The 12,316-nt window shown below is 38.5% G+C and overlaps 1 protein-coding gene across 1 annotated transcript in view; it reads right to left on the bottom strand.

Annotated features, from left to right (window-relative positions):
- The window catches only part of HUWE1 (HECT, UBA and WWE domain containing E3 ubiquitin protein ligase 1), a 173,256-nt gene that overhangs the window by 91,666 nt on the left and 69,274 nt on the right, over positions 1–12,316 (bottom strand). The gene's annotated exons all lie outside the window — the stretch shown is intronic.

Here is a 12,316-nt window from a genome sequence, read left to right as displayed (position 1 = left end):
TATATATATATATATATATATATATATATATATATATATATATATATATATATATATATATATATATATATAAGAGAGAGAGAGAGAGAGAGAGAGAGAGAGAGAGAGCCTTATCGCTGATCGTTTTATGACACCAATATCCTCACTAGAAGACTTCATAAACATGCGACCTACTTCTGAGTCCCGAAAATAAACCCCAAATTAAACCCGACCAAATATGATTACAAATTCCGTTCGAAAAGATCAAGATGATGCTATCTATTACGGCGAAGTTATCATCGTAACACCTGTTAGGTCACCTTGACTCACCTCAGTGGAAGTAATCAGTCCTCTGTTCACACGGCTGTTGGGTGACTTTCTTTCTCTCTACTGCCAAGCTTTGGAACTCTCTTTCCGTTTCCGTTTTTCATCAGTCTTGCAAGTTCCCATCGTTGATGAGACAGATCTATTATTTCATTTTTACCCAACCCCTTTTTTTTTCTTGCTTTCTTCTGTCCTAGTATACTTTAAAAAAACAAAAAAAATGACAACGAAGAAGTATATGACGCCCATTTCATGTCAACACCAAAAAGGAATTTATGCACTACTGGGAGTATATTTTATTAGTAATATAATGAGCATTTTAATACATATAAATACAAATAGCCACTTTATTCTTTATGAGTCTTAGGTAAACGTGTGCGACTGATGTTATTCAGAGGAATAGGAGAGAGAGAGAGAGAGAGAGAGAGAGAGAGAGAGAGAGAGAGAGAGAGAGAGAGAGAGAGAGAGATCATTCACTTTGCATGGTGAACCTTTATTATTATTATTGAAATAAATATTATTTTTATTTACTAAAAGTTTAGGCGACCTAAAGAATCACTGTACGCAGGTAACTTCAATAAGTAAAGAAATGGAATTATTTTACTTCTTCAGACTGAACTTACGATTAGTGAATAAAACCCTGCAAGGTTTTTCAAAACAGAGATGATAACCATTCCGTAACTGATAACAATGGTTTTTAAGACTCCGAAAGCTCACGAAATTGGATGGTTGTAGGAAGCATCGCTACAATCGAATCACAATGGCACGGATGACTGCCCAGATACCCAAATACCCAACATTCTCCTCAAGGAGGTTTGCGGTCTGCGGGACTAGTTAGTTAAGCGTTTTATTCAGGGATTTTTCTTTTCTATCTTTTGGAACTGAAAGGTCGTCAAGCCGCTCTAATAAACAAGTAAAAAACTACTCCGAAGTTTCTTCGGCGTAATCGAGTTTTCTGTACAGCTGCTACAGCTTATAATCAAGGCCACCGAAAATAGACCTATCTTTCGGTGGTCTCGGAATAACGTTGCATGAGCTGCGGCCCATGAAACTTTAACCACGGCCCCGTGGTGGCCTGGTCTATATAGTTGCCAGAAGCACGATAATGGCTAACTTTGACCTTAAATGAAATAAAAACTACTGAGGCTAGAGGGCTGCAATTTGGTATGTTTGATGACTGGAGGGTGGCTGATCAACACACCAATTTGCAGCCCTCTGAGGGCAGACAGAAAAAAAGTGCGGACGGGCAGACAAAGCTGGCACAGCAGTTTTCTTTTCAGAAAACTAAAAAACCAACCAATATTGAACAAGGCGACTACCCCAGCATTTTTTAAGGTGCTAGAAGAATTCACAGAGCGGAAAGTAAAAAGTAAGGATTTTAACGCTGTATGCATTTTTCAAAATAGGAAAAAAAATTGTCCTCAGTGTTAAAAGGGTTTTGTCTAAACTTCACGATGATTTTCCGTACAGTGTAAAGTCCGGGAAGCATTTTCCCGAGATGTAACCGAGTATTGCACCAGCCCGGGACCTTTCCCTGAAAAAAGCGGGACGCCATATCTTAAAAACTAACCATAGAACTTTCTCGAAAATAATCTCACTACGTTTCCCACACCCAAATTCGTGATGTGATATGGCAACTAACCTAACCTAACCTAAGCACCTAACCTAACCTAACCTAGAGGCATGGCAATAAAACCGGGGCTGGTGCAGTACTAGTATACATCTCTGGAATTTGCATCCGGGAATGGCAGGGCCGTTCATGACTGTAAGGAAAGTACGAATATAAACTTCTGAGGTGCTGACAAAGCCGTGTTGTTAAAAACGTAGCAAAATAAATAACTTCCAACAAACCATAGTGGTCTCGTGCAAGGTGTAAATGGCCTGTCATTAAGCCACAAAACCTATGTAGTACTTTAGTAAATAATTTAGGCTAAGAGTCTTTGGAAATAGAGAAGAAGGCAGAGAATTCCGCGACTTTAAGTGAATGGAATAAATGGAATAAAAGATTGCACTGCATCCAGCTTTACGATAAAGCAAAGGAATCTCTCAGCCGCATTTAGTTAAAACCTCGTGTTGTCAATCGTCAGCTGGAGCTGAGTGAAGACAAACATCAAAAGAAATTCTGATTACACGTGTAACAAACGCACGTCATATCTGCTAACTAAACTCGAAGGGCGTAAAACTGGGTCAACGCAAAAGACACACTGATACTGGGACAAACATGGCACCTTAGTGAGGGGTCGTGATGGTCAAGTACAACGGGCAGGTGGGGTCAGGTCAGGTCAAGATGAGTTTAATTGGTGTGCTCCCTTTCCTTCTTCTGGTTCGGTCCCTGCGAGACGCAGGAAATGCAATCACCCCGGAAATACAATCTCCCGGAGTCCTTGGCTCTCTCTCTCTCTCTCTCTCTCTCTCTCTCTCTCTCTCTCTTTAATTGACGATTTCCGGATCTGTCAGGTGAGCCTCGGACGCCTGATTAGCCGTGCTTGTGATCCGTTTATGGCATTTATTCATAATTTTCTCTGCGAAAATCAAAAGATTTCATAGCTTTGAGGTTAGTCGTTCAATTATACAGGGACAATTCGTTTAAAATCAATTTCCTATACAGACTGACAGACATACGATTGTATTTCATGTGACTTGGTTTAAAAATCTAGCGGTGTGAATTATCTAGGTCTTCATCGATTTAGTGTTTAGTTAATTATTCATGAGGAGAAGACGTGGCTATACTTCAAGGCTTGGGTTCAGTGCGAAAACTTTAGTAGGGATAGTACAATATGCTCTGTTTCACTCTCTCTCTCTCTCTCTCTCTCTCTCTCTCTCTCTCTCTCTCTCTCTCTCTCTCTCTCTCTCTCTCTCTCTCTCTCTCTCTCTCTCTCTCTCTCTCTCTAGATATATATATATATATATATATATATATATATATATATATATATATATATATATATATATATATACATATATATATATATATATATATATATATATATATATATATATATATATATATACTGTATATATATATATATACACACATATATGCATATATATATATATATATATATATATATATATATATATATATATATATATATATATATATATGTTTTCCCAGTCACTATTTTAGCAAATTTACCCATTTGAAATTATCAATATATATATTTATTTTTTAGTACCAGGCTCTTTCCCTTAGCAGGAGATGATTACAGAAAAAAAGAGACAATCCACATCCATAATTATATATATATATATATATATATATATATATATATATATATATATATATATATACATATATAAGTATATATATGTATATAATACATATACATATATATATATAATGTATATGTATATACATACATATATATATATATATATATATATATTAGTCATGCAAGCCGATAAGAATTTTATTACCTTTGTAACGCTGCTATGTTTTGCTACCTGCTTTGTTGTGTTGTCAACCGGGCTATAAAAAACGCATCTAGAACGAATATTCGTCATACCCAACAATAACACTTCCCATGTAACAGGGAAATTCCCAGATTGATTTCTTGAATACCTAAGTAATCGATGTAGTTATGTCATATTCAGGCATCAAAAACAGTCGTGGTTCAGTATTTTAATATTTTCGTGTTTTAATATTTCGAATGAACTTTACTTCTGCTTTCTCATTTCACCAAGTTTTTTTTAAAAAAACTTCCGTCGTCGGTATTGTAAGGAAGTGATGGTTGAATTGACTGAATTGAATTGAATATAGAATTTAGGCCAAAGGCCAAGCACTGGGACCTATGGGGTCATTCAGCGCTGAAACGGAAATTGACAGTAAAAGGTTTGAAAGGTGTAACCGAAGGAAAGCCTGGTTGAAATGATTGAACTGAACTGAATATAGAATTTAGGCCAAAGGCCAAGCACTGGGACCTATGAGGTCATTCAGCGCTGAAACGGAAACTGACAGTAAAAGGTTTGAAAGGTGTAACAGGAGGAAAACCTCAAAGCAGTTGCACTATGAATCAATTGTTAGGAGAGAGTGGCAAGTAAGATGGGTGAGAGAATATGAAAGGAGGTACAGTAAAAGGAACGAAAGGGGTTGCAGTCAAGGGTGGAAGGAGCGCTGCAAAGAACCTTAAATAATGCCTACAGTGCACCTCATGAAAAAGAACAGAATACGAAAAAGAAAGGTTTAAATTAAAGATAGAATCAATTCTATCGTCTATCTTACTCTCTCCTACATTGATTTTCCGTGTGTTGGCATTGCGATTCGCAGAAAACATTCTTCAAATTGATTATTACTGAATATTGTGTGTTGGTGCTTGGCTCCCCTTAATGACCGGTTGCCAATATATATATATATATATATATATATATATATATATATATATATATATATATATATATATATATATATATATATATATATATATATATATATAATTTTTTTTTTTTTTTTTAAGGCTATGCTTATATCTCCACTACCATTTCAGCTCGGCATTTATCACTGTTATGCTATCACTCCCGTTATGCGAAAGTCAGTGCGCGGAAAGCAGAAAAAAAATAAAAAAAAAAAGAATCAGAGTTAAGTATGAAACGTACAGAAGACCAAGAGAGGTATCGATTAAAAGCCTCTCGAGTTAGACAAAGATATGCTCAAGGGAACGACGGAGCGGTAAAAGACAAAAAAGAAAACAAAAAGATGAAAGAGAAGAATAATAAGAAGAATAAGAAGAAGAAGAAGAAGAAGAAGAAGAAGCGTCAAGAATAACTCGGCCAAACAAAAGAGGCGACTGAAGAAGCAGCGACGATTATAGCAACACCTTTCGATCCTTTGTTAAGGAGTAAATAGACCGAGGAACTTCTGGTGTGCGTCAGAGGACGCTTTAGGCATACTACGTGCCTGCGCGCATTTGCGCTTCTGTGGGCGCACACAGAAAGATAGATAGATAGATAAATCAACACATATATATAAAAACATATATGTATATATATACTGTAGATAAATCAAGAGAAAAATATTCTCTATATATCTGAGTGAACATTCTATCGAGGCTCACGACAGACCATTCGTTAGCTCTCTTATCTGAAGGAAAGGGCACCGTCATTTGACTGCCTTATCACAATCGCCAACGGAATTGGACTATGGTTACGTATTCACCAGTGCTTGACTCTGTTTGCTTGTTCTCTCTCTCTCTCTCTCTCTCTCTCTCTCTCTCTCTCTCTCTCTCTCTCTCTCTCTCTCTTCGTTTTGCGCTTTTCTTTCTAATTCATCAACGAATGGAATCCCTGTATTACAAAGACATATCGATTTATTCCAGTTCCACTTTTGTCCGGTGTAATATCAAGATCAATAAATTCGAATATTTGAATCCCATTTCACAGGTTATGTGGAACGGAATGGAATATAAAATTTAGGCCGAAGCGCTGGGACCTATGAGGCCATTCAGCGCTGAAGATGAAATTGAGAGCAAGAAGGTTTTCAGGGTGTAACAGAGGGAAAACTTCGCAGTTGCACAGTGAAGCAATAATTAGTAGAGGATGAAAAGTAAGACGGAAGAAAGAGAATATGAATGGAGGTACAGTAAAAGGAATGAGGGGGGTTGCGGCTTGGAGCCGAAGGGACGCTGCAAAGAATCTTGATTACTGACTAAAGTGCACCGCGTGAGGTGCACTGACGGCACTACCTAGCTACGGCTTCCTATCCTGTGCCAACGTCGTGTAGCCTCGCAGACACTGAAATCACCCATTTAGGAAAGTTAACAACTATTGCTAGAAATTGCTGAAAGATCACGAAAACCCACTCAGCACAGGACCCCATCCCTTCCAATTCAATAACTCGAAGGAAGCTTTTATGTCAGATATATATAAAAAAGAGGTCCTTCTTTATGACAGAGATAATGAGAAATCTATACATTCTCACACACGCAGTTCAGCTCTCTGACTACGGCGTTGTACAATAAACTTGACTTTTTAGCAGAGAATCTGGCAGTTTGGTGAAATCCTCTAATGGGGATCCTGTAACTTGCGCAGTCTCTAACAGAAGTTCTAGAAGTCTGTGCAACCGTTTGACAGACTTTATGGCGGGCTGTATGGTGTTTTAAAGGGGCTGCCTGTAACCCGTGCAACTCTGTGACCATTTAACGAAAGTTGCAGCAATTTTGTGTAACCCACTGAAAGGCGTCCTTGAAAACCGTGTAACCCGTTAACGAAACTTGAAGCAGATTTGTGTGACCCATTGAAAAGCGTCCTCGCAAACTATGTAACCCTTTAACGAAAGTTGCAGCAGTCGAGTGTAACCATTCAACGAAAGTTGCAGCAATTTTGTGCAACCCACTGAAAGGCGTCCTCGCAAACCGTGTAACCCTCTAACGAAAGTTGCAGCAGTCGTGTGTAACCCTTCAACGAAAGTTGCAGCAATTTTGTGCAACCCACTGAAAGGCGTCCTCGCAAACCATGTAACCCTTTAACGGAGGTTGCAGCAGTTTTGTGTAACCCGTTAACGAAAGTTACAGCAGATCTGTGTAACCCATTGAAAGGCATTCTCGCAAACCATGTAACCCTTTAACGAAAGTTGCAGCAATTTTATGTAACCCACTGAAAGGCGTTCTCGTAGGCCATGCAACCCTTTAGCGTGAGTTCTACTGGCCAACTTCGCAGGGAATCGCAGCGGGGCAATAAAAGTTCCCGACAAAAATAATGTTACGTTCTTCTCACTGCAAAAGTGTGGCGCAGTCTTTTCAAGCAATGCTGTGAATGTTGATGCTCGAAAGCTTGAACGAGACTGTAATGCTTCTTTAAAGTACCGTGCACCATACTCTCAGCTTCTGCTGGTGTATGTATCTGTTCATTTGTTGATTTGTTTTATCATTATTTGGTTATCTTTATCTAGACGGTTTTCTGTAAAAGAAAACTATTGTGCCGGCTTTGTCTGTCCGTCCGCAATTTATTTTGTCCTCACTTTTTCTGACCGTCCTCATATCTTACAAACTACTGAGGCTAGAGGGCTGTAAATTGGTATGTTGATCATCCACCTTCCAATCATCAAACATGCCAAATTGCAGCCCTCTAGCCTCAGCAGTTTTTATTTTATTTAAGGTTAAAGTTAGCCATAATCGTGCTTCTGGCAACGACACTATATCGGCCACCACCGGGACGTGGTTTTTCGTGGGCAGCGGCTCATACAGCATTATACCGAGACCACCGAAAGATAGATCTACTTTCGGTGGCCTTGAATATGCGCTGTAGCGGCTGTACAGAAAAGTCGATTGAGCAGAAGAAACTTTGGCGCATTTTTTACATGCTTTTTTTTATTCTAATCACTTTTTTTTCCTCATCACTTAGATTTTTACTTCTTCACAAATAGGCATATCATTGTATGGAAGCCTGCTTAGCGAGCTTTTGCTATTTCGGCATCGTTGCTTATTTTCATAATAATAATAATAATAATAATAATAATAATAATAATAATAATAATAATAATACGAACAAATCTACAATGGAGGTTATGAGGAAAGAGGGAACAAGAACGGGAGATTTGATGAGGCGGCTTAACGTGCACTCACCAGCAGGGGCTCTCTTCCTACACAAGGCCGAATCATATAACCAGAACCGTAATTCCTTTTCAGGAAAGCTGGAGGTGGAGAGATGAGCTTATGAGGCACGAGGAGGAATAGGAGAGAAACAGAAATAAAAAAAGAGGAATAAATTGAGATATGTAGAGCAAATGTTATCACGTGGTAGTTGATACATTTAGACGGCGGGCTGATTCATTAATTCTGTTATTTGTTTCTCTTTTACTCTTCTTCACACACAGACCAGGTGGCTGCGACCCACAACAGTCAGCTGGAACTACCAGGTATATAATTCGCATCTCAAGTCAACTGTGGTTCAGTGGGCTTGAGGTATTCCACAGATGATTCTCTCATCTATAGAGAGAGAGAGAGAGAGAGAGAGAGAGAGAGAGAGAGAGAGAGAGAGATTGGGTGGGTAGGGCGACAATGAAGATCCGAGTGTATTTAAATCTGGCAATCAAACAAAACTTTGGTGAATAAAAACCATTATGCTTTGTAAAGTGAAAGGCAAATGGAATTAAAGAGTGGTCATAACTGGTTATCACTACACCGCCGATGTTTATGATATAAAGATGGAATCAAAAGGGAAAACGACAGAGAACCACTCAGAGAAGAGACACAATATGGAACTGGTGATAATCCTGATGAAGAATGGAAGGGGAAGGGGAAAAATAGGTTGCCGTGGAGGTGACTGGTAGGGGTACGGGCTGGTTGGAGAGTGAGGGGGTTGGAGGGGCCGCCCTAGGAATGATAGGAGACACGCCACTGCAGATAGAGTGGGAGATAGGTTAACGGTGAGTTTTGTCGAATTTTAAAGAACATAAATGAGTACAAATACAATTTACCACAACAGGTTACATAATCGTATTTCACAGACGATTTTTCAGTCTTTGACAAAGAATACGAAAAGCGATGTCAGGCAGGGCAGCCGATCGAGGCTACGGCCTACCCCAACGCCAAATCAAAGTCCTTCAAAAGAAGGCATCGTGCTTACCCCATATGAAAAATGGGAAAAAAGCACGTTAAAACGAAGAAGACAAAGAATACGAAAATCCCTATTTATTTATTTAGATCCATATCAATTAGACTCATATTTGTACCATTCCGTTAAGGCCAGTGGTTTCTTAGTTGAATTAGGTATTGCACTCAGCAGACTTGGGTCTGTTGCATGCAAGGTGGAGAGCATAGGTCTAGCAGCCTCTTTCCAAAACTTACTAAGCCACTCCTTTTAAGGATAAATGACGTAAGGTGAAATATAACAGAAAAAATAACACTTAAACGAAAAATGAAAGTATAACGATTAATATTCTAAAACCTCTGCAAACTCACTGACTCGCTGCAGCTTGCACTAGACTCCTCTACGCCACTCTTGTTTTGAGCCATCTCAGTCCAGCTGCCATGCAGATCATGCATATGAAAAGGGATATCTGTCCACAGATTCTTGGGTGCTTTGGCCGCTCTATCAAGCTGGCGCCTGAATTTAAATAAAGCTTTACAGGAATCTGTCTTGCAAATTCTTTTATACTTCGTTGACTTCCTACTGTTTTTAATGCATAGCCGAAACCGGCGTCTGCCCTTCTTACAAAGATGGATTGCAGGCCTCTGGACTGTGCATTTCCTGCGCTCAGACACTGGTGTATTCGGTAACTTACTTGGTATTTTATATATATATATATATATATATATATATATATATATATATATATATATATATATATATATATATAATTTAATTAATAACGTTCATGCAAAAAAAAAAAAAAATTAGGCCGAAATGTTAAGGCTAATTAACTTGCGTACCTAACAGTACCTCACTCAAATTTGTCGTTCCATCTGATGCAGCTATCATAACGAAATAGTATACTGTACACTCGGTCGACATTAAAACACGTTATACACCTAAAACGAAATAATGAAGGTCACGCATTGCATTCGAAAACCCACCAAGTTATCTTCCATCGAAGGAATATTGAATCACATAATCTGGAGGGTAAGCCTCGGTCTGGTGTTTACTCTGCACCCAAACAAAACGGCCAAGGAAAGAATTCAGAAACGCTCTGAACTTTATTTGCTCCAAAGTTGCGCTCAGCAGACTTTTGGCATAACAGGGATTCCCGGAGACATTCTCCTCCGAGAGGGAGCGAAAGAAGACTAATTCCGGAGACAGGGAGGGACATAGGACTAAGGAAAAATGGGAGAGGCAACACGAGCAAGAGAGAGAGAGAGAGAGAGAGAGAGAGAGAGAGAGAGAGAGAAGGGTTAACATTACTGAAATTTTGTTCTCTTACAAAAATAAAATCGGGAATACATGTACTACAGTTATGTATAAAACATAAGAACATTAGTCTTTTAAAAGGCTGCAGTGATATTAAAGCTATGTATTTTCTTTCTAAAGTTTATGCTATTATTACACTTTCATTGACTCTGCAAATTTCCTTCCCAAAATTCGGACCTCAGCTGAAAGGTCACTGATGAAAAGTACTACCCAAATTTTTCGTGAGAAATTTTCGGACTGGGTAGCCATGGCCAAAAAGAACTTGGCCCCCCTGACTCTGGCGTTGACCTGAATTCAGGTGGCCAAAAATGTCTCTTAAATGGTCATGTGTCCTTCACCGGCCTTCCCTAAAATGCTATTCACGCTAGGATGCTAAGGTTTGTTGTAAGTTTCCGTTAAACAATGTTAATATTAATTAATAACAGTTTACAGTTTCAGAAAGCAGCTGAGTTCTTGATACTCTAATTGACGTCTCAGCCAGTTTTATATTTGCTAGACGTTTACCTGCTTTATAGTTCTTGACAGCGCAAAGTCCTAGTGTAGTGTAGGTCCTTTGAAACGTCAAGGAAAAAAGGGAGTGTGTCTGGAGTTGGGGTGAGGAAAGTAGGCCTAACTCCAAAGAAAGTGGCACAGTTAGGGAAAACTTCCCAGGCCAGCGAAAGATAGCAGTCAATAAAGGCTTCAGTATGTAAAAATGACAAAGTTCAACAGGAAGACTATATTGTGCCGCAGGTAACAAAAGGAAAACAGCATCACCGTGAAATAAATGACAAAACCAAAATATGGCTAAAGTAGGCAAACATTTTCAAAGATCAAAATATGACACCCCAGTATTACGGAAGAATGTCATAAATATTTGACGCAATATTTTATTATCAATTGGGAAGCATGTTTGGACCTTAGAAAGGAGATTGGAAGCTCTCAAGGTTAAAACTTGAAAGAAGAAGAAGAAGAAGAAGAAGAAGAAGAAGAAGAAGAAGAAGAAGAAGAAGAAGAGGAGTCGGAGAGTCAAAAGACCTGACTCAGCAGCATAACATTTCCTGTGTCTCCTTTATCGTTCATTTTATTTCCACTTTAAGGGAAGCTTCTTCTAAGTCAGTGGGAATCCGTAGGTCACAACGAAGATCTTAAGGGGATTGTCTCTGCCTGGAATTTGTCAGGGAATTTGAAGTCAAGGAGTTTGAGAATATTACACATATACATATATATATATATATATATATATATATATATATATATATATATATATATATATATATATATATATATATATATATATATATATATATATATATATATATATATATATATATATATATATATATATATATATATATATATATATATATATTTGCGTGCGTGCGTTATTGGCCTCTGAATTGAAATATAATATTTTACTCTATTAAGAGCAAAACCCTTTAGCTTTATGCATGCAAAGGCGGAGTTTCTCGCTCCGAGAAAATAAAAGTTAATCATATGTGACGCTAACGGCTGTAACCTCCGCATAGAAAATGAGAGGAGTGATGAGAGATCTTCAAAATATGACAAACTTGGTCTTCTCTAGCCCTTTCAAAAAATGTGAACAGCGTGACAAAACCTAACCCACTTCTACCTACCTATCCACCTACACATGCACGAACAATTAAATCTAATTTAGCAACATTACACGGTGTATAAGTACACGGTAGGACCGAATGACAAACCGTTCGGAGGGAAGAAATTCAAGGCAGGCAGACGTGGAATCAAGTTCAGCAGGTGCAAGTGCAACCGAGCAGGTGGCTCAGTGCATTGGATGGGTCGCGAGGGGGCAATGATCACGCTTCTTCTTCTTTCTCGTGCAAGTGTTGCTTATTCTGCAATGCCTTGAAGGCATACAAACGAAACAACGGCATGCAACACCGAACAGAGCAACAACAAATTAAACCAAAACAACAGCAGTAATGAATAATAAAAGCAGTGGCAATCTACTGTTTCTCCTTCATCCACTTTCGCAGACTAAGGCAAGGAGAGAGAGAGAGAGAGAGAGAGAGAGAGAGAGAGAGAGAGAGAGAGAGAGAGAGAGAGAGTTACTCGTTATCTCAACATTAATTCATAAAAATCTTCAATTGAGCGACGCAATGTGTTTTGGCGTACAAATTACCCTTATCCACCTTTGCAACATAGCGGTTGTTAT

Source organism: Macrobrachium rosenbergii, chromosome 15, assembly GCF_040412425.1.
Source record: "Macrobrachium rosenbergii isolate ZJJX-2024 chromosome 15, ASM4041242v1, whole genome shotgun sequence".
In the NCBI taxonomy this organism is placed as follows: domain Eukaryota; kingdom Metazoa; phylum Arthropoda; class Malacostraca; order Decapoda; family Palaemonidae; genus Macrobrachium; species Macrobrachium rosenbergii.
Note: the sequence above shows the minus strand (reverse complement) of the source record. Positions and strands in the feature narration are given on the sequence as shown.